The 24,882-nt window shown below is 35.8% G+C and overlaps 1 protein-coding gene across 2 annotated transcripts in view; it reads right to left on the reverse strand.

The window, feature by feature from the left end:
- LOC134538920 (G patch domain-containing protein 1 homolog) overlaps positions 1–24,882 on the reverse strand; it is a 138,251-nt gene that overhangs the window by 234 nt on the left and 113,135 nt on the right. The window contains exon 9 of one of the 2 annotated variants that reach the window (XM_063380544.1): positions 168–5,405. The exons of the other annotated variant lie outside the window; for it this stretch is intronic. The gene's annotated coding sequence lies outside the window, so the exon portion shown is untranslated. Of the gene's footprint in view, positions 1–167; positions 5,406–24,882 lie in introns of those variants that run through there. 2 annotated transcript variants of the gene reach the window in all.

The following is a 24,882-nucleotide window of genomic DNA, read 5'->3' on the forward strand; positions in this document are numbered from 1 at the left end:
AGTACATATATATGATTTGACAGAAAAATTCAATCAAAATAAGTTATGTTTGTATGGTAACAGACTGAATAAAACGTAACAGAGCACTCCGATCTGACTCAAACATGTAAACTTATCATGCATATCACAAACACATACACAATAATGAAATGCAATAAAACAAAATGTAGGTTTTAGCACTTTTAATAATTTTATTTTTTACATTATCTAATATTATACGAGATATTACACACGAATATGTACCACTACTGTTCTGTTTTGTTTGTTACCTAACAAACACATCTAACCCCTACCCGATCTCACGTGCACTCACAACATTACATTTACAAACACATTCGTGTCGAGCGAAAGAAGAAAAAACTTACATTTCTACATATGTTGTCATCTTCAATTATTATGATCCTTTAAATAATATTGTAAGTAATAAATCAACTTGAACAATTTGACACACGACACGACCAATACAACACAATTAAATATGGCGCAGGTAGTGACAGCAAGAGAGACAAAAGTAAATACATAGACCATAAACCAAAAAGTCATTTCATAGATTGAAAATTAAAATTATAAGGGTGCGTTCTCAGATTTGTCTGTATGATGGGATGTCGTAATGTAAAAAATCCACAGGTAGGTAATTAGTAAAAGTATTTTAGCAAACTTAGTATTTTCAAAATACTAAGATATTTAAAAAATGTATCTAAATACAAATTAAAATTTAAAAAACTTAATTCATATATAAGACGAAAATACGTATTTTGTATCTTGTATATGTATTTCAAATACTTGTAGCTAAAATAAGTCACATCTCTGGACTTCACCCAAATATAAAAGAAAATAAAGACTCGGAATATAAAGTGACTCCAAATTTTTTTATTGTGATGCACCCAAACATAATATTCTAGCTTTATATAACAACTAACAACATTACTCTTTATATCATGAAATATAAAAATAAAAATAAATAAAATTAGAGCATCCAGACTGTACTAACTTATATCTTGTTAAATCATCACGAATGTTATGTAGAACACATCGAACAAATGTATTTACAAAATATAATGTATCATCATTGATATGTGTCAAATCAATAATAGTACAGAAAATGAATTTAAGATTTTTCTTTAAATTAAAATGCTACAATTTTTCAGTCTGTAGAACTGCATGAGAATTCCTCACAAGTCTTATGGTTTAAGAGTTATGCTTGAAATGCCTAACAACAATTAGTTAGTTTGATTTAACTTAGATCAAATCAGGTAATTTTGTGTGTTTTGTATTACACTTGATATTCAAATAGTATCACTAGAAATGAGTTATATATACAGAAAACTAGATGTTTTAAAACTTTCTGCGACTCTTTTTACATTACACACTTCAATATTCAATAATCCCTTTTGGGATAACCATTACAATTTCTTGATCAACATTTTCCTTTTCAGGTCTGTAATAAAACTTATAAGCGACTCTGCATTTAAATAGATCACCTATCTTCAAGTCATGCACACATATTCCTTATACGATAGTTCATCGTAGTAGCTCAAACTGACAATGTTCCATTTTAAATTTTCTTAATTTATACATGTCATATCCTGATAGGTCCAAAATGTCATAATACAATATAAATTAGTAACATTATAGTATGTGAAATACAATACATACTTAATGTTACCTAACCTTAATCCATACATTAAGTTTCCAATATCAAACAATTTCAATAGTCTAGGGCCAACACGAACAATTTGTTTATATGAAAATGTAGCATAATTATCATGCTCTAAGAGAAATAAAATATCAATTGTGGTTCTATGGTCATAGAGTCACTGACTGGTGGAACTGCCCAATGTTCTTCTACCATTAAAATTAGTGATGGGTCGAATCCTATTTTTCCCGAATCCAAATCTTGAATTTGAATCCCAAACAGTACCTCGAATCCGAATCCAGATCTCAAGGGTTAGTTATAAAATAATTTATAAGTTAAGAGAAAAAATTAAACATTATGCAGAATTATTTAAGCCTTAAATTTTTATTTAAAAAAACAAGGATTTTGACACGGTCTGGATCAAGACGATTCCGTTTTTGGTCACATGTTTCCTGCAGTGCTGAACAAACGTTCAGAGAACACTGTCGCAGGTGGTGAACACAAATATTTTATGGACAGTTTATGTAGCCTGGGTGAACACACAGACTGAGTTTTCCAGTATTCGAGGATGTTTATTTCTGGGTTAATTGTAGGATCACGTAAGAATCTGGTCACTTCATCAATTGCTGTAGAATCCAACTTGGTGGATTTAAGGCATTCAGGCATTATCTGTGAGTACAGTGATTCATTGTATCCACGGAAATCGGAAAACGAAATTCAATATTCGACGGAACAATATTTTGTATTTACCAACTTGACATTTGTTTAAAGTCCCAAATGAAGATATCACTTTCCTGAAATATTTAATGGAAACTGAAAGGCGCCATCTTGGCTTCAATGGTTTTAGGCCATAAGAAATATTGTCATGAATCTTTTAAAATTAAACCTCACTTAAGCGTAGTGATTAATATGCCCGAAGTTAAAAGTGACGGGGTGTTTTCTCTAGTTTACCCATTAAAATTCTTTATATTAATATTAGTTATTTTTTTGTGTTGCTCAAAATGATTGGCTAACAAGTTCATTGGTTGGCCATCATGGAATTCTCAGATAATATATATTTTAACTAGTGGTGCACCGATATGACTTTACCGATTACCGATTCGATTACCGATTATGAGAGCAATAATCGGCAGATACTGATTCAATTACCGATTATAATGAAATTTTTTTAAGTGTAATAATGCACACAAAAATTTTTATTCCCATGTGATTTGAATAACAAGATTAGGTAAAATTGAGAATACAGTTATAATAACAGTATAAAAATATATAAAATACACTATTAAGTCATTGCAAAGTGTAAATTAAATTAACTTCTATTTAAATATTTGTTATTGTAAACAACTTTAACTACAGTCTAATAATTGTAATTTACAATGGGTAAGTTTTTGTTGCGGAAAACTAGCATTATTATCGACTATCACATAAGGTTGCATCAAGAAATTACTGTTTAGCAATGTAAACATGCTGCTTTATTTTGTTCACTTGAGTTTATAGAAAAATGTTTCCACACTTCACTTTTTTTCTCCCTACTCGCCATCTAACTATAATTATATAAAAATGACAAAAAACCAATTCTAGCACATGTTATTTTGTTTATGTTGACTGAATATATAAAATTATAAATACTTTTTCACTTTTCACGTCACATACAAATAACACAACAACGGATAATGTTACCAAAGACGCCTATAACGAGTTGGTAAAATGCAGTGATAAACTCTAGAAGGTATCGGGACCACGATTTTGAACCGCTACTACGACTCGAAAAGATCGATTGTCATAGAATCCACTGCAACTGTTTGTGGTATTTTGATTGCGTGCCATCTATTTTACGTCTCTGGCTATAGGTAATGAACAAGGCCACTAAAGAAACAAAAGACGAAACGTAAATAAAAGTGTAGGAAAAATGTATTTTTTATTGTTGGAGGCAATGAGATTTATTAAACTTAACGAAATATCTGTAATTATGATATGAAGGAGTTAGATGAATTTTGTAATATATACAAATATTACGGTATTTCGTCCTAAAATGTGTAACAATATATTACACGGTAAAAACCTACTTAATTACGCCGGGACGTAAATAATCGGCAAAGTAATCGTTAAGATAATCGCCGATTACGATTAATCGGTAAGTACCCATAATCGCCGATTACGATTCATCGGTATCCGCATCGGTGCACCACTAATTTTAATTATTCGGGCTTCGGCGGGTCCCAATTAACACGTATAATGGGGAGTTTACTATTTTTTATCCATCTGCTGCCAAGGCGCAGTAAGCCTCGGGAGATGTTACGTCACATGACCTTGGCCTTAACCCAGCTGCACGCCGGTGTCTGAGAAGCTTGACAAGACCTTCCGGGCTTTTAATCGCTAGTCCGTGAAATTCGGTAATCCGTGATTATCTCGGTCCCGACCATCACGTATTAACGAGGTTCTACTGTACCTCAATAGGATGTGTTCCAAGGAAAACGTAAACAGGCCAAGTAAATTGTAAGCATTTAAGTTTTTAAAGTACAACATTTACATCAATATTTTTCCTCGAATCCCGAAAATTTTTCCCTCGAATTTCGAATCTTTCGAATACTAGAGCTTCGGTGGGATTCGAGGATTTGAGTATTCGACCGTCCCATCCCTAATTAAAATACAAATTAAAATCACAGATAATAATGCAAGTATGGTTCATGCTTCTGTGACCATGTTTTGGCACAGAAAATTTATGAAAAACAATTTTTTTTATGGGAAATCACAATTAAAGTACATAGTACTTCAATATTATTTAAAATATTAAATTCATACCACATTTACTAGACCCTTTCTGGTTCTACTTTCATTAGTAGAGTGATTTACATGGCACTTTTGAAACACTAAGCGCAGTTAGCAAAAAGAATTTTTTTATAACTGTACATAGGTTCAAAAATAGCGGCTGTTCAGAAAGCAAAGAATGTGGTAATATACGGTGGTTACTTGGGAGGGTGAAAGAGAAGGAGTAAGGGGTACCTTCACCAGCAGCCACAGAGAAGCAGAAAGAACCAAGTGACACTCCAATTGCACCCTCTCCAGCCTACATATCTAATCTGTCACACCTGCGCAGAGATCCCGAAAACCCCGGACTATAGTGGCATAGGTGATGCAGTTTACAGGCAGAGGTGTAGTTTATCAACTCACTGGAGGTTCAGAAGGTGGTAATTAATAGCACCCTAAAGTGGTACGAATGACACATTTAGGATAAAGAGTTTGTAGTGTTTCAACTAAATTGTTCCCAATGGTAAGATTCAAGTTTACAATTATAATGCGACCCCCATTTTCAGTTTCCACAGTTTTGGTAAAAATCATAGCATCATATTCAGATGAATACGGTGGTAACAACTACACAATTCTCGTCTTATACGCCAGATAATATGGTACATAAACTGTAAGTAACTTAGGTTAAATATAAATCACTCAGATTAGAAGGTTTTTGGTCATGAGTAATTTTAATGAACGTGATATCAAAGAACAAACTGGTGAAGACTGCACAGTCTATAAATATGAGAGATCAAGCCAGATGCTGTCTTGGATTCGAAGCGAACAGGTTGTGACAACCAAAAGTTCAGCATTTCAAGAATACAGATTTTCCCTATTCTTCAGCTGCAGCAACAACAGCACAATACTGTTTACGTGGGCATGACCTGCAGATGCGCACAACTGCTTCCTGGGTCATGGCCGACAGGCATGCACATCTGTGCAGCTTGGCGACCTCCGTGCTGCTGCCCACTGCCAGCAACTGTACAAGAAAAAATAACAAGGCTCGCCAAACTCAAACAGTGATCTGAGCTCAGTTGCCGAATCACTCAAAGATACATTTGACCAACCAAATAAAATCTCCAAAATAGCTTGAGCATAATGTACAGTTGTGACATTTTTATTAAATTAAGTTTTTTGCAAATATTATTTTTCTGAGAAGTGTAATGCTGTGTTTTAATGTATAATCGTCGCACATGTGTAATCATCGCACTTTTATTTTAAGGCGTTAAAATTTGTAAAGTAAAAAAAAAAAAAAAAACATGAAAGTTGCATGAAGTATATGATCCCCCTCTTGGGTTCAGAGTGCTTTGTGTAGGTAGTAAACAAGAGTTTGCCAAAGATCACAGGACAGTTTTGAAGTTGCAGTCATATAAGGTAGATAGAATTGTACGCATTATGCATACAGAGCTTGCATATATACCGTAATCACTTGCGTAATGTCCGCAGTAATTTGACCACATTTTTGGCAAAAAAAATGGGGTGCGGACATTATGCGAGGAAAAATACAAAATTTTGTGTCTTAATTATTACTAAAAAGGCACAAAACGTATCTAAAATCAATTTGGATTTCACTAGCTAGGTATTTTAAAAGAATATTGCTGCGGGATCGCTTGCAAACAACCCGGCTTAGACCATGTTTACTTTGCTGTAATTGCCACCAGTAACTGTCTCGCACCCGCCGGAACATTAAAAAAAATTACCCGCTACACTGAAATAAGTGTGGTTACGTGTGCCTTATTAATGTGATTAATATGTGATGGATTAAAATGGCTATTAACGGCACACCTGCAATATTTTAGCCGTACCATATCCTTACGTGCAGCGCGTAGGGAACCAGCGAGCTGGCAACAGCGCAGTGACTCACCAGTTCCACATCTGCTGCGCACTGTACTCCCCCCCCCCCCCCCCTACCGGCAATCTGATGGCCTTCGTGACGTAGAGGAGGAAGGGGAAGGAAACATTTAGAGCGTGAGAATGGCCAAGGGAGGGATTCCAACCAAATGTAAACAAAGAGGGGTTCTGTTCTGTCCTGACACGTAAAACAGGGTACACACTAATTAAAGTTGACGTTTCTTTTACGCTGCGCTGCGTGTCTTACCTCAACAGAAAACAAGACTGATCCATGCCGTGTTGCATTTGTTGACTGCAACTGTTCTTTTATTTTCCGCCACTGACAAACACTTTTTTCGTGCACTTCAAACTCCCTTTCAGCAGCCCTGTTCCCATGCTCTTCAGCATAACGAACAACTCTTAATTTGAACCGCGCAATGAAGGATTTATACCCATTCTGTACTCTACACTACAAAACTCGACGCGAAACTCATGCCTTGAACATGCGTGCGTGTTGGTCAGCTGTGTTTACCGTTACCGTGCTTTGTTCAGTTCAACGAATTTCCCTACCCTTTCAGGACAGGAGAGAAAGGCCGTCAACTTTCCATTCATACTGCGTCCTTTAGGGGTGGCCAAAGTTGTGTTGCCCGCCGTAGACGACTGGTGCGGACATTATGCGAATTTTTAATTTTTTCTTTTAAGGATATATAAATAAAGGGTGCGGACATTATGCTAGGGCGGACATTACGCAAGTGAATACAGTAGTTTTATATTGGTAATTGAACAGTCAATCCAGTAAGGGATCATTTTATTTTATCAGTAAATTCCAGCTAGTTTCTCTTTGGACCTATGTGCAAAGATATATTTGTAGTTGGTAATATGTTGAATTTAAAATGTTCTCATTGGCAAATTTATTGGTTAAAATCAATATCATATTTTCAGGTATTGTTTTGGACATTAAGTATTTTGTAGGGATGAGATGATTCCAATATATCAATTCTCGATACGCAATTCTCGATTCTCTATCGATTCTCGATTCCCTATTGATTCTCGATTCCTATACTGAACAACTGATAGGAGATTTTTTTAACATACAGAGAATTTCACTTAAAATTCTGAATTAAAGAGGTTTATTTAAAGCCACACACATTTAGCAAATACTTGGAAGTTAAACCGCTTTCAGAAAAAATTCAACACTTATACAAATTGTAGAAACTGTTTTAAAATTTTAATTTATGTACATATAAAAGAAAGATATTTAGTTAAATTTTTGACAATTAGACATCACTAGTTTTAGATCCTACAAAAATTAACCCAGAGGATGTAAATTAATGTATTAAAAAAAAACATAAGGCCTACTCAAAACTCAACAAAATGTCACTACTATGAACAAACAAAACAATTTACAAGTTTTTGTTTAGCAAAACAAACCTTCGCACAGTTTCAGGGTCTAATCGATGACGCTTTTGGTCAACTATCAGGCCAGCAGTACTGAAAAGTCTTTCAGAATACACTGTGGATGGTGGTATGCTAAGTAGGGGTGTGCGAATACTCGAAATTGCAAATATTCGTGCGAATCAAATATTTGATTCGATTCACATTGGAAATCAAATTAGGTATTTGAAATTTTCAAATATTCAAAAGTTTTCGAATGTATTAATACAGTAGAATCCTGCCGATGCGACCCCCCTCTGATGCATTCATTCCGTTTATACGACAGTTATTTGAGCAGAGAAAGTCGAAAATTTGAGTAAAATCAGTTGAAAAACAAGTCTGTTACACTTTGTTCGGCGCTATGTGTTCACATTTATCTTGGCGAGAGCTGTACTGTAAGCAGGCACACATACCAAAGACGGCTAAAAATAGATACCATTCCTCTAGACTGTCCACGCGGCAGTGTCTAGCCGAGCTTGGCGCGTCCACTATCGCACGAAAAGCCGTCTCAGCTGTCATGTTATCTTACCCGCCTGCACGTAAAGCCGCTGTGGTAGATTCTGCGAGAGCGTAAGAAACTCGTCCGGTCAGGCTGGCGGTAGCGGCGGCTTGACGTCATACGTGACGTGACGCTTACCTCTCCCATCCCCTGCTAATTCTTCAAGGCTCATCCCTCCCAGAGCCACAAACCATGTAAAATCTCCCCCCCCCTTCCCTTTCCCAACTAATATTTCAACACATTCCCTCCCTTATTTCAACCTTCTGCATGAGAAACTGTCAGCATCCTTCCCACCCACACCACGTGCGACAAAAGCCAGGTTGTATAGTCCATTCTCGGTCAAATAAATATTTTTATGGGCTTATACGACTGTCCTTCGCCGTTAATAAATACTTTATAAGTTTAAGTTATTATGATACAATTTGTTTATTAGTCACACAGCAGTTTCTGCTGAAAAATCACTAATACCTCGAATTTTATTGAATAGAAAAATTTAGCAGGGCCGTAAATATATTTCTTTTACTGCATAGTTACTTTTCCAACTGCATTCCAACGTGTTTTTATTCTTTTTTTTATGCTGCGAAGGGACCTGGAAAAATAATTTTTTGAGCTGTCAAAATAAACATCATTGACGGCAAGGGCGGAAGCGCATCCTGTCGGTCTGTCGCTGTGATTATCTACTCGAAAAACATGTCACAGCATTTCAGGATAGCATTGTTCTTATATCTTTCGTTTATAGCCGAATGTTTTCTAGCTGATCCACACAAGTTCCTTCGCCACGTTTTGAACGAAAATAACCACCAGCCGGCTAGCATAGCCGAACTCGCATGACGCGAATTCACTTAGCGCGAGTATTTATCGGAACCCATTGTTCGGGGTATGCGAGTCCGAGGTGTAATATGAATTTATAAAGTTGTCTTTTTAACACCACAGACTATTTGAATATGAAATCTATGCGAACGAGGTGATTTGTTATGTATTTGGATATATTTGGGGGGGGGGGGGGGAGGGGGGGGGGGGTAAAAATTGGCCCGAATTCTCTATTGAGACCATTCCGTTTGTAAGTCCGTTTTTCCGGAAACCGTGAGGGGTCGCATCAGCGGGATTCTACTATATTACTTTTTTTTTGACATAACGTGTGATACAATAATATGTCGAACCTCGAGAAATCATTTTCCAAGAGACTTAATGGAAGAAAAAAAAACTGTAAGCGGACCTTTACTTACATCAAATTTTTGGTTAGGTAAATGGGCATACTGAGAACAATTAAAGCCAATGTAGCATGAAAATGATCATAAATGCTTACGATTTTACTGCAAACTTTACGTGATGTGTAGCATAATTAATTTATTATATCCAGTTGTCCTTAGCACAATTTTCGGGCGAGCCATGTTTGTGCCATATAAAAGTATAAAACTATTTATAACAATGCCAGCGCATCAGCTTTCACCATTAAAAACTAATGCACACATACTCTTTGGTCACCATTCTATTAATTTTACTAATACAAATCTAGAGAATTTTTTTTAACGATAGAAAAGTAAATATAGCGGCCATCATGGCTACAGCAAAAAAGAAAACGTGTCTGTTTGAGTTGATGGTCAGCAGAGCGGCCCATGGCCAGAGAATTGTGTTGCTAGAATTCCTCCAGCGCAATCGCTTTTTAAACTACCGAGAATGTTACGTAAATAATTAGATAAAATTAAAAAGACAAGATAAAGTAAATTCATTAAAACTTGTTACGTTGTATGTTTTTGCCCGGCTAAGCACACAGAGAAACGTAACAAAACAAAACAAACAACGTTCCTGAGGAATTTTTCATTACGATGATTTTGCGTTATTTGGAAATAAAAGAGTTTATTAAATTATCTTTGTTTATTTCTTTAAAAAAATGTTTTTTCTCATTGTTACATGGCCTCAATACACAATTTTACAAATGAATTTAGTTAGAAAAACTTCGTTACTTGCACAGTTTTTGTCTTTTCTTATACAAATTTTAACGATGTCTTTGAATTTTGATAGGATGAGGTCCAAATACATACCACAGCACCATACATCTTGCCGTTGATGGTCGAGGAGTCTTGTCACTCGCCAAAGAAAAAAAAAAACTTAGTAATGTCCCTTGGTTAATTACATAACTCAAGATACCGTCGATCGCGGACCGAAATCACACGAAGTCGGGCCGATGCCTAGGGCCTAAATTTCTAGTTAATTTGTCCGAAAAAAATGAACTTAGGTCGAAAAATTACGGCCTGCCCCAGCCCCTAGGCGTTAAATTATCTCTTAGTGATTTTCCATTTGTCTTGCCGACGACGCGACCGAGTTCGCCGACGATCGAGCAACAAGTGACTTGGTCGACGAGATTACCTTCCCTTGTAAAGGTGAAAACAAGGGAGGCAACCCCGTGGGCCAACTGACCAATCAGCGCACATAATTCCAAAACATGACCTTATAAGGAAATTCGTACGGGCACATCACTTGATGCCAGGGCTTGCCCTGATTGGCTGGCTAGTGGTAGCCTCCAGAGACCCTTCCAGATGGTCGCTACAGCTGTGCGTACAACGTGACGTGTAAATCCCAAACACGCATTTACAAAGTGAAAAATAACTTTCTGGCGCCAGAGTGTCGCGCCTGTCTGCTCTTCCTTCTGTACCTTCCAGACTATTCTCAAGATATTACACTAGCAATATCCAACAGAATATAAAATTACCCAAAAAATTCCAATACAATGTTCAAAATTTTAGTAAACAAAGTTGAAATTCATACCATATTAAAAACTTTTGTTTAAAAATGATGTCCTGTAAAATTATAATCTATACTGCTTTAAACAAAACAATTACTGACATTAATTATCGAATATCAAAATCAATTATTATGAACTGGAGTTAACCCTCAAATTAATAATTAAGTATCTCAAGGAAATAAGTATTTTGAGGCTTTCCATGAAATTTAACCAAAGTAATTAATAACAATTCTTAACAGCTCTGAACAATTACCCTTATCTACATATTAAATTATTATTATCTTTCATATCAAAGTTATTCTTAATCAATATTCTTATGACCCCAAAAAAAATATATATGTATATAACATACTCATTGTGCAATGCTACAAACTTAATTTGCCTTGACACGTTTGATTCCAAAAGACTCTGAGTACGGAACATTGACCATGCTTACGAGCAGTTGTAATAAACAACTCTTTGATATATCGATTGGTAATCGCTTGACTATTTACTGCCGAGAATAAAACTGATACATCGAAGATCTGTTTACTTTCATAAATTTTTTTTTTTTTAATTTTCAGAAGAAGAAGTGAAGTTCAGAACGTTGTTTTTCTGCTTCTGGGAACATTGTCACTTCCAAGAGGCAATGCCTGGATCCAGAACATGTAAAGGAAATGGTCTTTTTGCACTGCAATTTACGTAATGTTGATGTCAAGGTGTAGGCTTGGCTTTTTATGAAGACATTTCTATATCACTGATTGTGTTTTATTACTAAACCATTAGAAGAGACATAAAAATTTACATGTTACTTGAGTAATACAAATGTATATAAAGCTAAAGAACACTCTTTTAAACAACAATTTATAATATGCCAAATTTGGACTGTAATTATTCAGATTTATACCTAGAACTTAGTTAGAAAATATTCGCAAATTATTCGCTATTCGCAAATATTTGCAATTATTTGATTCACATTTGATTCACACTGAAAAAGTCACATTCGCACAGCCCTAATGCTAAGGTACTTTTTTGCCAGTTTTTTTATGTTAGGGAATTTGTAATTTTCCTTCCAGTACTTGAAAATGTCTGCAGTGGGAGGAAGAATTGGTTCCTGAAGGTAAGTCAGGGTGGCCACTCATCTGGGATAATAAAATTCCTGGTTTTTTCCAGGTTTTTTCAAGGGTGGTTTTTATCAATATTTGCATACAATTTGTATTTTTGTTACACAAAGCACACACAATATGATGTTTTATTGGCGTTAAACAATAGACAACTTAACTATAGCCTATAGGCTTAAAATATAAATCAATGAACTTGCTTAAAACAAAACCTACCACCAACAAAAAAATTTATAATCTCACATCACAAAAATTACTTGACACCAAATGCACGTGTTTTGCCCCTCTTGCGTGGCTGGCTAATGCTGTTCTTCCCATCCATGCTACCGATATTGATTTTAACATTACACAAATTGAAAATAGCGTTTGTCCTGCACTTTGGATCTTTCTCCACCCATTCAAACTCTTCCGTATATTTGTCATTGTATGTGGTGACCGAACTCGTTGACATTTTGATAGTCTGCGCCAATTACATGTTAGATTAAAAAATTCAAAACAACGTCCCGCACAACTAAACTTTTAAAAAAACTCGAGAAAAGTATTGTGATACCGTGACGCAACAACATGAGCGCAAAGTAAAAACAAATATACATACAAAACTAGTGCTACCAACATGCCGTGCGAGAAATTACTACCACCCTACAACAACATTTTCAGCCAAAATGCTGTTGCTTTTGAATACAGAAACATAATAAGTATGGAAGTCTGAATTGTTAACGGTTTCTTACGTACTACAAAAGTTTTTAAATGCAATATGAACAAATTAACTTTCACAAAATGTAGCTCACGAGCATACTGCCGTGCTTTGACGGGTGGTGAACGTGCTCATTTAACAGCCGTATGTTATTGCGATCGTTACTTCATAAAAAAAATTCCCGGTTCTAATAAAAATTCCTGGTTGATTCCAGGTATTCCTGGTTTTTTTAAGAAATCCTGGCTATTTCCCGTATTTTCCGATTTCCCGGTTGGCTGGCCACCCTGTAAGTGTTTATTTCATCCTTCACAGAAGTTTCCTTTGATTCACACTTGGCATCATTCATGATGTTGTTGTAAAATGCCCACATTCCATGACTCGCTACTGGTGCTGCTGTCTGCTTTGTTTGGACATTGGGTATCTCAGGCTCTGAGCAGTTGGTTTTTGTTGCTTCTTCAATTAAGTAATTTTGTGCCACTTCAACACACTTTTGGTTAACAAACACATGGCTTTTCAGTCGAGGATCAAGAAGTGTTGCTGCTGCAAACAAAATTTCTTGCTCCAGTTCTGCATACCTTAAGTTCAATGAAGAAATGAGATCATTTTTTATACCCAGAATTCCTGAGCCATTGGGTGCTGGCTTTAGTAGCTCTCTACGTGTGCTGTTTACAATCAGTATTACCTCTGATGCAGTCACAGTTGCAGAACTAACAGCAAGTGTAGCATGGTTGAAAATGCTCAGTAGGTCAGATACATGGGCAAGTAAATTCCATTCTGCAGTCGAAAGTTCTGCAGGCAAATTGAGCTTCGTTACAGCTAGGGTGACTGCCTGCTTTTGCTCAAGTAGACGTTGCAGCATGTGTAATGTAGAATTCCATCGAGTGGGTTTGTCTTGGATAACTTTATGCTGTTTTACACTCAGAACAGACTGAGCATTTTTCAGTTCCTTGAATGCTTTATTTGAGTGTTTAAAATGACCAAAAATGCTGCAGCATTTTGCTGTCAAACTAGTTACATTCTTGTTGTTAAGTAACCAATCTTTAACAACAAGCTGAAATGTATGCGCTAAGCAAGAGAGATGTTGAAACTGTGATGTCTCTAGGGCACTTACGATGTTCCTACCATTGTCTCTCACAACGCAAACAACCTTTTCACTCAGATTCCACTCTTGAAGAGTTTCTGTGATAAAAGTGCAAATGTTCGACCCTGTGTGTGAGAATTCAACAAATGGGATTACCTCAATACAAAGGTGTTGCATAAAAGTGCCATCAGACTCATATAATCGTCGTTATTAGTTGAAGTCCACATGTCTGTTGTGAGGCTCACATACTCTGCATCTGTCAGCTGTAGTTTGACACTTTCTGTGCACTCATTGGTCATTGTACATCTCTGGCATCACTTTCTTCGACAAATGTTTCCTACTGGGCACCATTAATTTCACAAGTTCAGTAAACCCTCTGTCATCGACAATACTAAAAGGCTGCTTATCTAGGCACATCATTCTTCCAATATGTCTAGTTATTGATTTAGCTTTTGAGTCACCTGGTTTGAAAGGTGAGGTTTGAGTTATAAATTCTTGAGTGTTGGTTGGACAAGGAATTTCTTGGCTATAGGTTTTGGTTTCGGTTTCAGCGTTTGGCACTGTTTGAAATGGCACTGTTTGAAACTGCTTAGAAAGTCTGTGGGATTAGGTGAGCTGGGATCATCAGGGTCAAGTATTGTACAAGCAGATGACTGGGGTATTGACAAAGTAGTGCTGCTGCTTTTGCTAGGAGATGAACAAGGTTGATGACTGACTTGAATCAAAGGTGATGAAAACAATGAACCACTGTTGCAGGGCAAGGAAGTTGATTTCTCTGCATGAGCTGGTAAGTCCAAGCCCTTATTTGCTGAATCAAGTTTTCCCTTCATGGTATCTTCAATAAACGCAGTATGTTTCCCAAGATGTTTTTTCATGTTTGTTGTTGGTTTTGAAGCACCACCTCGCGAAATTTTCATACTACAAATTTGGCAAATTGCATAATTGTTGTCGTTTGAATCAATAAAAAAATGCTCCCAGGCTTCACTTGACATGATCGTAATTAATAAAAACGTAGTAAACACTCGGAAGTATACAATGTTTTTAAAGCATTTTAAACAGCACAGTACAAATACTTCCAGATATACAACAATTTTGAAGTGAAGTCGCTGCAATCAATATAACTTACTTAGTAGGTACGTGTTTACGTTTTGCTGATGCTGCTTTCCTTACGGTAGTTGATTCGGCGGCCACGTGCTAGCTATCCATTACTGATTTAGTAAAACTGAACGCGCCAACGACCATTTGTGATAGAATGAAAACGCCCTTTTTTTTCTCGTAGCAAACTGTTATATCGTGCCATACAGCATGGCAGCAAGCTGTAGCAGTAATTCTACTCCATGGAGATATACTCTATGGCTACTACATCTTTGGTATCTCGTGATGTCATGTTACTATGCTAAGCCAATCATAACCTTAACTCACCTAATATATAATATTTAAAGCCGGCAGTAATAAGTGTAACTATTAACAGTCAGGGCAATTAAAAGTATATAATCATTTAAAATGTTTAAAGGTATGGTACATTTGTACGTTACATTACGCAGTTTTCTTATGTTATTGGTACGAGTCCTCGGGGTTCATATTTTCATTGCGGCGAGGATACAATACAATTTTTATATTCCTTTTTATTACCAATAATTACTGTGGAATATAAAATGGTTACTGTATGTAAATCAAAACAATATGTAGTTAAAATTACGGGTATATATTTGTTAGTAAACAGATGTGTATAGCTGATTTATGAACAGTAATAGGCAAAAATCTTCACTAAACTTCCGAATGTTTAAAATTTGCACGGAAAATTATTTTAGAAAGCATATTATGCTGGTTTTGGCATTTTTATTCCAGTACCACATATTTTTTGTATGTTTGCAGATAAATTGTGACGCAAAGATTAGGTTAGGTAATCGAAAATGCAAATAATCTAAGTTTTCCCCTGATTCTCAATTCTCGATTAATTTCACAGAATCAATTGGTATTGAGGTATCGAAGAATCGATTTTCCCATCCCTAGTATTTTGTATTAAATTTTATTTAATTTTATGTGTATTTATATGGTATTGCATAGTATTGATACAGTCAGAACTTTAATTTTAATATTATTACAGTATCAGATATCCATGTTGTAGAGAGATGGATGTTTACTATGTGTATTGTTTTAATGTTTTGATTGTAGATTTCAAATTTTGAGGTATGAGAGAATTCTATTTAGTAGAAAAAAGAAGGTTTAGTAAGTAAATATCAGGTTTGGCTTCAGTTTACGAAGGAATTATTTGGGTTTTAGGTAGTGATGGGCCGAGACTCGAAAATTTGAGTCGAGTCGAGCGAGTAGCATCAGCTCGTCTCGGCTTGGCATTCGAGTTTATTTTACTCGACGGGGCGAAACTCGAAAGGAAATTCGGGTAAACCTCAATGATAAAATATAATAAAACTGAATCACAATTCTTAATATCTCCGTACGTGACTTCAGCCAACACTAAAAATTACGTACGTAAAACCAAAACACGTACTTACAAACAATGATGAAAATCGGCCATATTATTTATATTTTAGTTTTACATATTGCCAACTTAACAGGTGTGACCACATAGCAAAGAAGACGAACACATTTTTAATAAAAAAAAACACGAATTAAATCTTATAATCATAATATCGGCACAAATATTACTTTTTTAGTAAATCTGTGCTACTACCGGCGCAACGTTACAATAATAAATTAACGGTAGCGTTATATTTGTGTTACAGAGCGCATGTTTGCGACTGATACGCCACCAATCACGAAATGGCATTTAAAAAAAACTTTGTCTAATGGCTCCACTAATTTTAGGAAATGTAGGTTGGCGAACCTGAATTTTTTTTTCCGTGTTTGTTTACACTATTACGTTCGACGAGATTGCATTTTGTATAATTGTTTGCTATCCGAGTTAAGTGGAAAGTTAAAATTAATTATGAAGTATAAAGTATTTTATTAAGTGTAACTATTCAATACAAATATAAAAGCATGGATTGGTTGGAAGTGCCAGCTTGCGATTGGCTAGCAACGTAACGGTGTTAGTGTTGTAGCAATCATCTTTAAATGTACAGTAAAACCTTTTTGTTGCGACCCCATTTATTGCGACCACCTCTCTATTACAACCCGATTTCGAGGAACCGTGAAAAAATTGCCGAAAATCCGAAGAAAATCGGACAGAAAATAAGTTTCTTGTGGTGAGTAGCGTGTTACTGCGTTTCTCTTGCCGAGTGCTTCCTGTCGACCGCTGTCAGCGCTTAAGCCTGCCCCACACGACACCCATTTCCTTAGCAGTTTTCATGTAATTTTTATGCTAGCGCGCCTGCTCCCGTGTGGGTAACATTTCAGCACCCTTCCAAGGGGTCTGGCTCTGGGTATAAAAGTTTTCATAACCGAAGTCTTAGCCAAAACCGTAATAGAACGTGTTCTATTTTTCTGCTATACCCACGAGCTGCAGCCGTCAAGATGGCGGACCCACGTGTTGCAATATAACCCCGTATATAGTCTGTATTGTCAACATTAAGGGACGTAACAAATGTAATGGTATGCCAAATGAAACTTTATAATAGTAAAACTACTATGGAATATATTTGTTAAGCTGAAATTGCCACAGAAAGAAGTAATCGGAAATTTTAAAATACGTTATGAAAATACGTTGCATTCTATATTACCCATTATCTCCTACCACATTCGTAGAAGTTGCGGTAGCGTAGTGGCGAAGAGCACGATGGCAGCGGTAGAAGGGTGATTTTGAATGTGGTTCGAATCCTCATGTCATTTTTTTTTTTTAGTTTTTTTTTTAAATTACAGATAATAAAACTGTACATACTGTGCTTTCTGCAAATATAAATTATTAGAATTAATTTATGATATAATATTATTAACTACATTTAGGTGCCTCAGTCCATTGATTTTATTCATAGTACTACGTACCTAGATTTATTTTTACTTTTAAAAAAGTAAAGTAAAATCACATGTTCACAAATAATTTAAACCAAAAGTTAATTTTATAATTAAAACGCCAACGTTTATTAAGAAACGAGTGTCCATAAATTAATAATGAATAAACTGATACTTCATAGCGACACACCTGTGAGGGTAAAAAAAAAACATGCAAAATGTTTTTCTTCACCTAATATTTAAATTTATTACGCGGTATGTGCGTGTTTATTTGTCTCACTGGGTTACAAAACATATTAGTTACAATTCCTCTAATTATGTAGTTAAATATATAAGTAATCAATAAATCTTATATATAACATATATGAATCGGTAGCATTTTTTTACTATTACAATGAAATTAGCTTGATTAACTGTATAATTAAATTAATATTAGAATTTAAACCGTACATAAACTACATTTAGTAAACCCAATGTCCCTTGTATCATTTAAATTTATATATTTTTAGATTTTGAAATTAACCTACAACTTAAAAATATATTTGTAATTCCAAAATTGCTCTTAATTTGTTTTTAAATACAAAAACCAATTTTGTTATTTATTTGCAAATTAAAAATATAAGATAAAATATCAAATAATATTTCCGCAAGTTACATAATTTTTAACACAAACAGGTGTAACTTTCGCTTTTTTTTCAGTATTTTGATAAGTTGACTACGACAGGTTTATCCTCCCCTGATATGTTTGCTTTGGTCGGCAACTGCGTTGGCTGGTTTTCTGTTAGCATTCTAGGTATCGTGTGTATGGAGTTAAGAAATCTTTCTGCGGTTCTGCTATACAAATTTTTATGAAAATTTTTATACCCATGGGTATAACAGAAGTTATAGCAGAAAATGGGCATCGTGTGGGGTGGGCTTTAACAACCCCCATTCCACGTCCCTTTGCCGGCAGGGTGCAGATAAAGGTTTTTGTGGCAACGTGTTTACGTTTAGCTTTTTGCGAGTGTCTAGTGTGCTACGCAGTTAAGGCAAAGCTACCTGCTGGATTTCTCTTGATTTTGATTACTATCGGTTGACAATACACAGCGACCGACTGGATGCACGCCCGCCTCGATTTGTTTTAACTGCCGCAGCGATGTTTATTTTGACAGCTCAAGCAATTATCTTTTCCCGTGGGTTGATAGAAAAAGGTCGCTTCACCCAGCATAAAAAAAAAAGGCTACGCCACTTATTCCCCGCGCAGGAAACACACTGGCTGCCGTCTGTCTACCCCGCATTTATCTTTCTTCTAACATTCTACGTATCGAAGCTTGATAGTCAAGACTTGCCCGGGTCCTGGTTGATAAGCTGGAAAAATTTCCTGCCTTGCATTTCTACATGCTTCCTCTAATCAGCTTCAGGGCGCCGTCTGGTCAGTGTGTGTGTTAGTGAAGCGGGATGATAAGAGCGACGCTCAATTATTGTAGTTCTAGCAGCGGTAAAACCTCTAAGTGCAAGGCTCTGAACTGGCGCGCAGTCATCTCGTTCCCGTCAGATAACTGTGAAATTTGAGCGGTGACCGTAACATTATATGGTGGAAAAATAAAGATAAAGGTGTAATGCATTTCCCTCTGATACTTTCAAGAAATTCGTAACGGGTTTTTTACACCTAAAACTTCGAAAACATGGCTTTTAGCCATTTTATCTCAATAGAACCAGTTGGGCATTAAAAAATTCTTAAATGCTTTTCATAAACAGACTCCAGTCGGATATCTAGTGTAGTTTGGAAATCGCGTAGGTTTTTCGTGGCTGTGCGCGGCACACGACTGTAGTTGCCATTAGTCACGCGCCGAGAATGTTGTCCGGCAGGAAGGGCGAGTATAGTTCATTAGCGGTAAAAATGAATACTTTTACGGCCCTGCTAAATTTTTCCATTAAAGAAATTTTGAAGTTTCAGTGATTTTCCAGCAGAAATAATGTTGTGTAACTAACAAACAAATTGTATCAAAACAATTAACGGTAAATGGCTGTCGCGGGGGCCCTTAAAATTTTTTCATTTTACCAGAAATGGACTATACAAACCTTGCTTTCGTTGCACCTTTGAATATATATACTGTATAGAAGTCGCCAGCCCAGCTTAAAATTTCTAATACGGTTTGAGGTAGTTGGTTAATTCACCGCCGCAATCGCCACCATCTCTAGGGCATCGACTTGTGGTGGTCCCTAGTAGAGGTGTAAAAGTAACGAAAAAAAGTGTACCCGTATGTATTCGTTACTATAACAATCAGTACTCGTTACTATCGTATCGTTACTCGTTACTTCTGATACCGCATAACATGCAACGAATCGAGTCGTATTGCGTATGCGTACATTATGACGTCGCGTAAATAATAATAATTAGAATACATACAATTAACAATATTTGATAATTAACAGTTTTTGTTAACCAAGAAACAATTAAATCTCATTAGAGCGGCCTTATATTATCTCTTTTAAGATAATAAAAAACGTGAAAATTCGCGATAATAAAAAACAAAAACATACATATTTCCAATTTGTAAAAAATACTTTCTTACGTTGTTTCTGTTCCAATCTCAAACGTTGTCTACACACACAATACCTTTAATAAACAGTAAAAAAACTTGGACGACGAATTTCCAAATTATACTTTACTTAATAAACAAACATCGTTCTTTGTAACATAAATTCATCGAATATGCGCGCGCATGCGTGAAACATACGAAACATGCGAGTAACGAAATATGCGAGTAACGAAATGCAGCCGTGTGTAACGTTTCGTTACTCGTATATAGACGGCGCACCCGTTACTCAGTAACGAATACATACGGTTTGCTACAGCTCTAGTCCCTAGCGGACAAGAGTCGAACTCTTCAAACACCCCTTCCCCCTAACGTTGAACGAACTTGAGCTGCAGTGAATGATGGATGAGGGGTGCGGGGAATGACAGCGGGCGACAGTGCTGCTCTCTAACGTGCATGGGGAGGAAACTGGTATAGGAATCGGTTGCAATGTTATGTAGCCTTTTTTTTGGTAGTTTCTGTTATTCCCGTGCCAGCGGAAAGTATCGCTAGTTGTAACATATTAGATCATACTGGAGACTTTTGACAATTATATTTTTACATATTAACGTAAATAAGTAGCTTTTAACAGAAATATTAATAATTTTTATTTTTAAATTCAAAACTATGTTTTACTTAAGTTATAAGTAATATTGTAATTATATATTTGACACATGTAGTCATAGTAGTGTGTTTGTTTGTGTTTGTAAGTTGGAATTAACGTGCATCTACGAACATACAATTATTTTTCATTTGGAATATTTAATTTACACAGTTGGAGATATACCTACTGATAAAACATGAAACTAAAGCCAGACTTTGCATGGAGAGGGAGGCGAGTGCAGTGGCATGCAGGTTGAGGACATGCGTTGTGATTGTGCCGTTTGGTTTGGTTAGGCATGTTTTTGTGCTCTGGCAGAGCAGTGAATTGTAAAGCCGTAATATCCTATGAAAAGAGCCGCATGCGGCTTGCGAGCCACAGTCTGCGACCCTAGCTCAAGGGGAATGATCCAATAGTTCCATTCGTATTCATTTCTTTGCTCTTGTTGATAGACGATACCTACGGACAAGAAATGAAAAATTCCATTGACCTTTATGAAAAGAAATTACATTTAGTGCTGGGAAAAATTGTATCCTATGTTGCATATGTAAAATTTAATTCTTGAGGAAAGTACTATGAAAACACAAACATTTATAAAAATGTTTACAGATTTCCAATTTCATAGTAACTACAAAAATGATAACTTTTATGTACAAGTTCTTGGCAATTGTTGCGGGAGTAATTTGGTAGACATTAATTTAGCAGCTTCTGCGAAACAATCAATGTACATATTTATCAAGATCTTTGAGAATATAACTTTTTGTCACATGTGGATTTTTATTGGTGACTTTTGTTTTTAATGATACTTTCCACATGTGCCTATGTGCAGGGCAGAAATTTAGGATAGGTTTGCGAGATACATATGGGTAAAACATATACCGTTATTTTCACACTCGATTATAATTGTGCAAAATTTGTATGTAACGGGACAATTGAGAGTTATTTAAAATTTCGGAAAAGGTATACCTTTTTACAGATAAATGTGCATAGTCTATATTAGCCTGCCACTATAGTTCAGCCCCATGATATTTTGACACATTTATTGTAATATTTAGCATGGAAAATGGATTGTGTTTTGCGGAAACAATGGAATAGTCCGTATTCAATTTAATGTTAAGTAGGTAAAGAAAAATTCCCAGTATAACTTTTGTTTTGTTAATATTTAAGAAACTGTTCGAGTTCGACACTGCCAACCACAGAAACAAATGTAATATATTTGAAATTTAAATTGTAGTTCATGTACAACCCAGCCCTCACTAACATGGAGGATTTATTATGACAGGTTCTAAGTAGGGGCCCAATTATGTGAAGATTGGTTTTTTTCTATGCTTATTTTTTCGTATAACATACCTCCAAGTAGGTCACTTGAAACTAAACTTATTTTTTCAAAAATCTCAATTGGTTACTAAAGTTTAATTGAAGTCACTTGTCATTTTTTGTACGTTTTTGTAGGTTATGACATTGATCAACATTTATTAATACTTGACATTGGTGTTAATATATTTCTTAAAATAAAAAAATTTTTTTTTGTGGTTACGTAGTTTGTGTTATGAAGAGGGGTAAAGATGACGCTAGTTATTTGGTTGCTATTCTGGAATCATATCCTTAATTGTTACCATCCTGTTTCTGAGATTGTATATTCAACATGTTTCCCTACACATGTATTGATTATGTGTAATATCGGTTGCTTAAATTTGTCAAGTTTATATGTTCACATGTTAACTTTTATAAGCCACTTTTGTAAAATCTATTCTTTCATTTAACATATTATTCATTTGTGAGAGCTTATGGTTTTTTTGCTTGCATTTTCATGTTTTAATAGAACTTGTTAAATGAGTGTATATACTACAGAGACTTATGAAGATGTTATTTATTTCAGTGCCTTGCTGCCTGACTAAAAATATTTGTGTTTTGTCTTATCAGAGTGATAAAAGTCGTTTCTGAACTGTAGTTGCATTGGTGACCATGGTGCTTCACAAATATAGCTGTCAGAAATTCTTACATTGTTGATGTGTCACATTGCAAATAAACTTTCTCTACACTTGCATTAAAACGTTTTGATTAATCTAATTTCCTTTTTTTATCATCCTGTAGTGTAACCTGACAAGCAGAATATTTTGCTCCACTAATTTGTTAAAAACTTCTGTTAATTAATATTTAAAATAATAGCACATATAGGTTTTTCTGCTAAAACAAGATAATATAACTCATAAAAATACTAATTAATTAAATAGTGTACATACCAATTCAATTAGAATGCTAACTCATATTCCCAGATGAGAACATATTTTTTTAGTATATGGTATACCCTTTTGATGTTTGTAAACATGTTTTTATATTCATTAGGGAAACTTTTTAACAGAGGTGTTATTTTCTCCCCAAACATTTCCCCTTAAAATTAGCATTTGTAAGTAAATTAAAGTTGTAAATCTGGGATAAAAAGTTGTGTATGTACTTTTGTATGAGAGTTTCTAGAATATTTAATAATAATTTCGTTTACTATGTTATGGCATGTAATTTACATTTTAAGCAAAATTCTCGTGATATCCACAAGTTTTTACAAAAGGAATATATCAATATCCTATGTCAAATCTATTGCAACTTGAAACAATGTCACGATGCGTCTTAATAATTTTAATATACGGAGGCGGCAGCAATTAATTATGTAACATGTTAGAACCCACATGTATATCACGTCATAAGATTAGCAGCAAATAAGTATTACATCCGAAGCTGATCCAAACTCCATTATGCTTTGACAAGAAAAAACATTTTCATGGTTACGTTACCGCTACCAAACATAAACAAACAAAAAAAAACATGAATGTGTGCGTGCGTGACAGCTTCCCACTGCGCATGCGCAAGTTGTTAGTTCTTATTTTGTCCGTGCCAGCGTCAACTTCGCTGCAAACGCTCCATAGCAGCCATGATAGCAGTCTGCTTATCGTGACACGCGTTTAACATGGGAGTTTCCACTCTTTCAGAATGATTGTATGCTCGTTGCTAACGTGTAAATAACAACCTAAGACGATACTGGGCGTTACGGCAGCGCACTGCAGCGGTGAAGTTCCCAAGCTGCTCCTCATACGCTTCTGATAAACGTAGAGTAAAACCTATCCACTCGCGACTTCTATACAGTATACATATTCAAAGGTTGCACGCAGTTTGGCGAAGGGGAGGAAGGATGTTGACAGTTTAACATGCCAAAGGATGTTGAGGAAGGAGGGGGAGAGAGACACGATGGTTTGTATGCCTGGGAGGGATGAACCTTGAAGTCTGGACAAGGGAAGGAGAGGTAAGCCGTATGACGTCATGCATCCGCCGCCTGTGCTGCCGCCAGCCTGTCTAGACGATATTCCCGCGCTCCCACTTACGTTGCACAAGCTACTGCTGTCGTATTTTTAAAGGAAATATTCCATTATTTTTTTGTTATTCTTACATGAACATTATTGGAAGGTTTAAAGCCGACACAAAAATACGCTGTGTGTTAAAATTAACAGATTTTAATGATCTTTCATTTCTTTTTTTTTTAATTTTTTTTCTTCTGATTTTCACATTTTGGTCAAAATGTCCAATTTTTTGACGGTTCCCGAGAATGTATTCGTAAAATCACTGCTTCGTTAAATCCGGGGTTCGTGACATCGGGGTTCTAGTGCATTTAACTACGGCAAGCAGAAAACAAACATGTAAACTAACCAGTAAAAATAAACTGTCTATTGACATTTTTTCTTAAGAGGTGGCCTGTAGGGCGACGGACTTGTCATGAAGGCTGAAGTGGGTTTAATGCAAAGCTGTCTAGTATTGTGAGTGACAGCATCCTGCCATTGTACGGCTGGTTTCTTAGCGAGTAGCGGTTTGGGAAAAGGGGGGGTTGAAATCAACTGAAAATTTCGGAAAACATCTATTACGACCCCCCCTCTATTACGACCCTATTCCTGGGAACCGTGAGGGGTCGTTTCAGAGAGGTTTGACTGTATTATATTTGTTATGGGAACGTTTATTGTAAT

This window comes from Bacillus rossius, chromosome 1, assembly GCF_032445375.1.
Source record: "Bacillus rossius redtenbacheri isolate Brsri chromosome 1, Brsri_v3, whole genome shotgun sequence".
NCBI lineage: Eukaryota > Metazoa > Arthropoda > Insecta > Phasmatodea > Bacillidae > Bacillus > Bacillus rossius.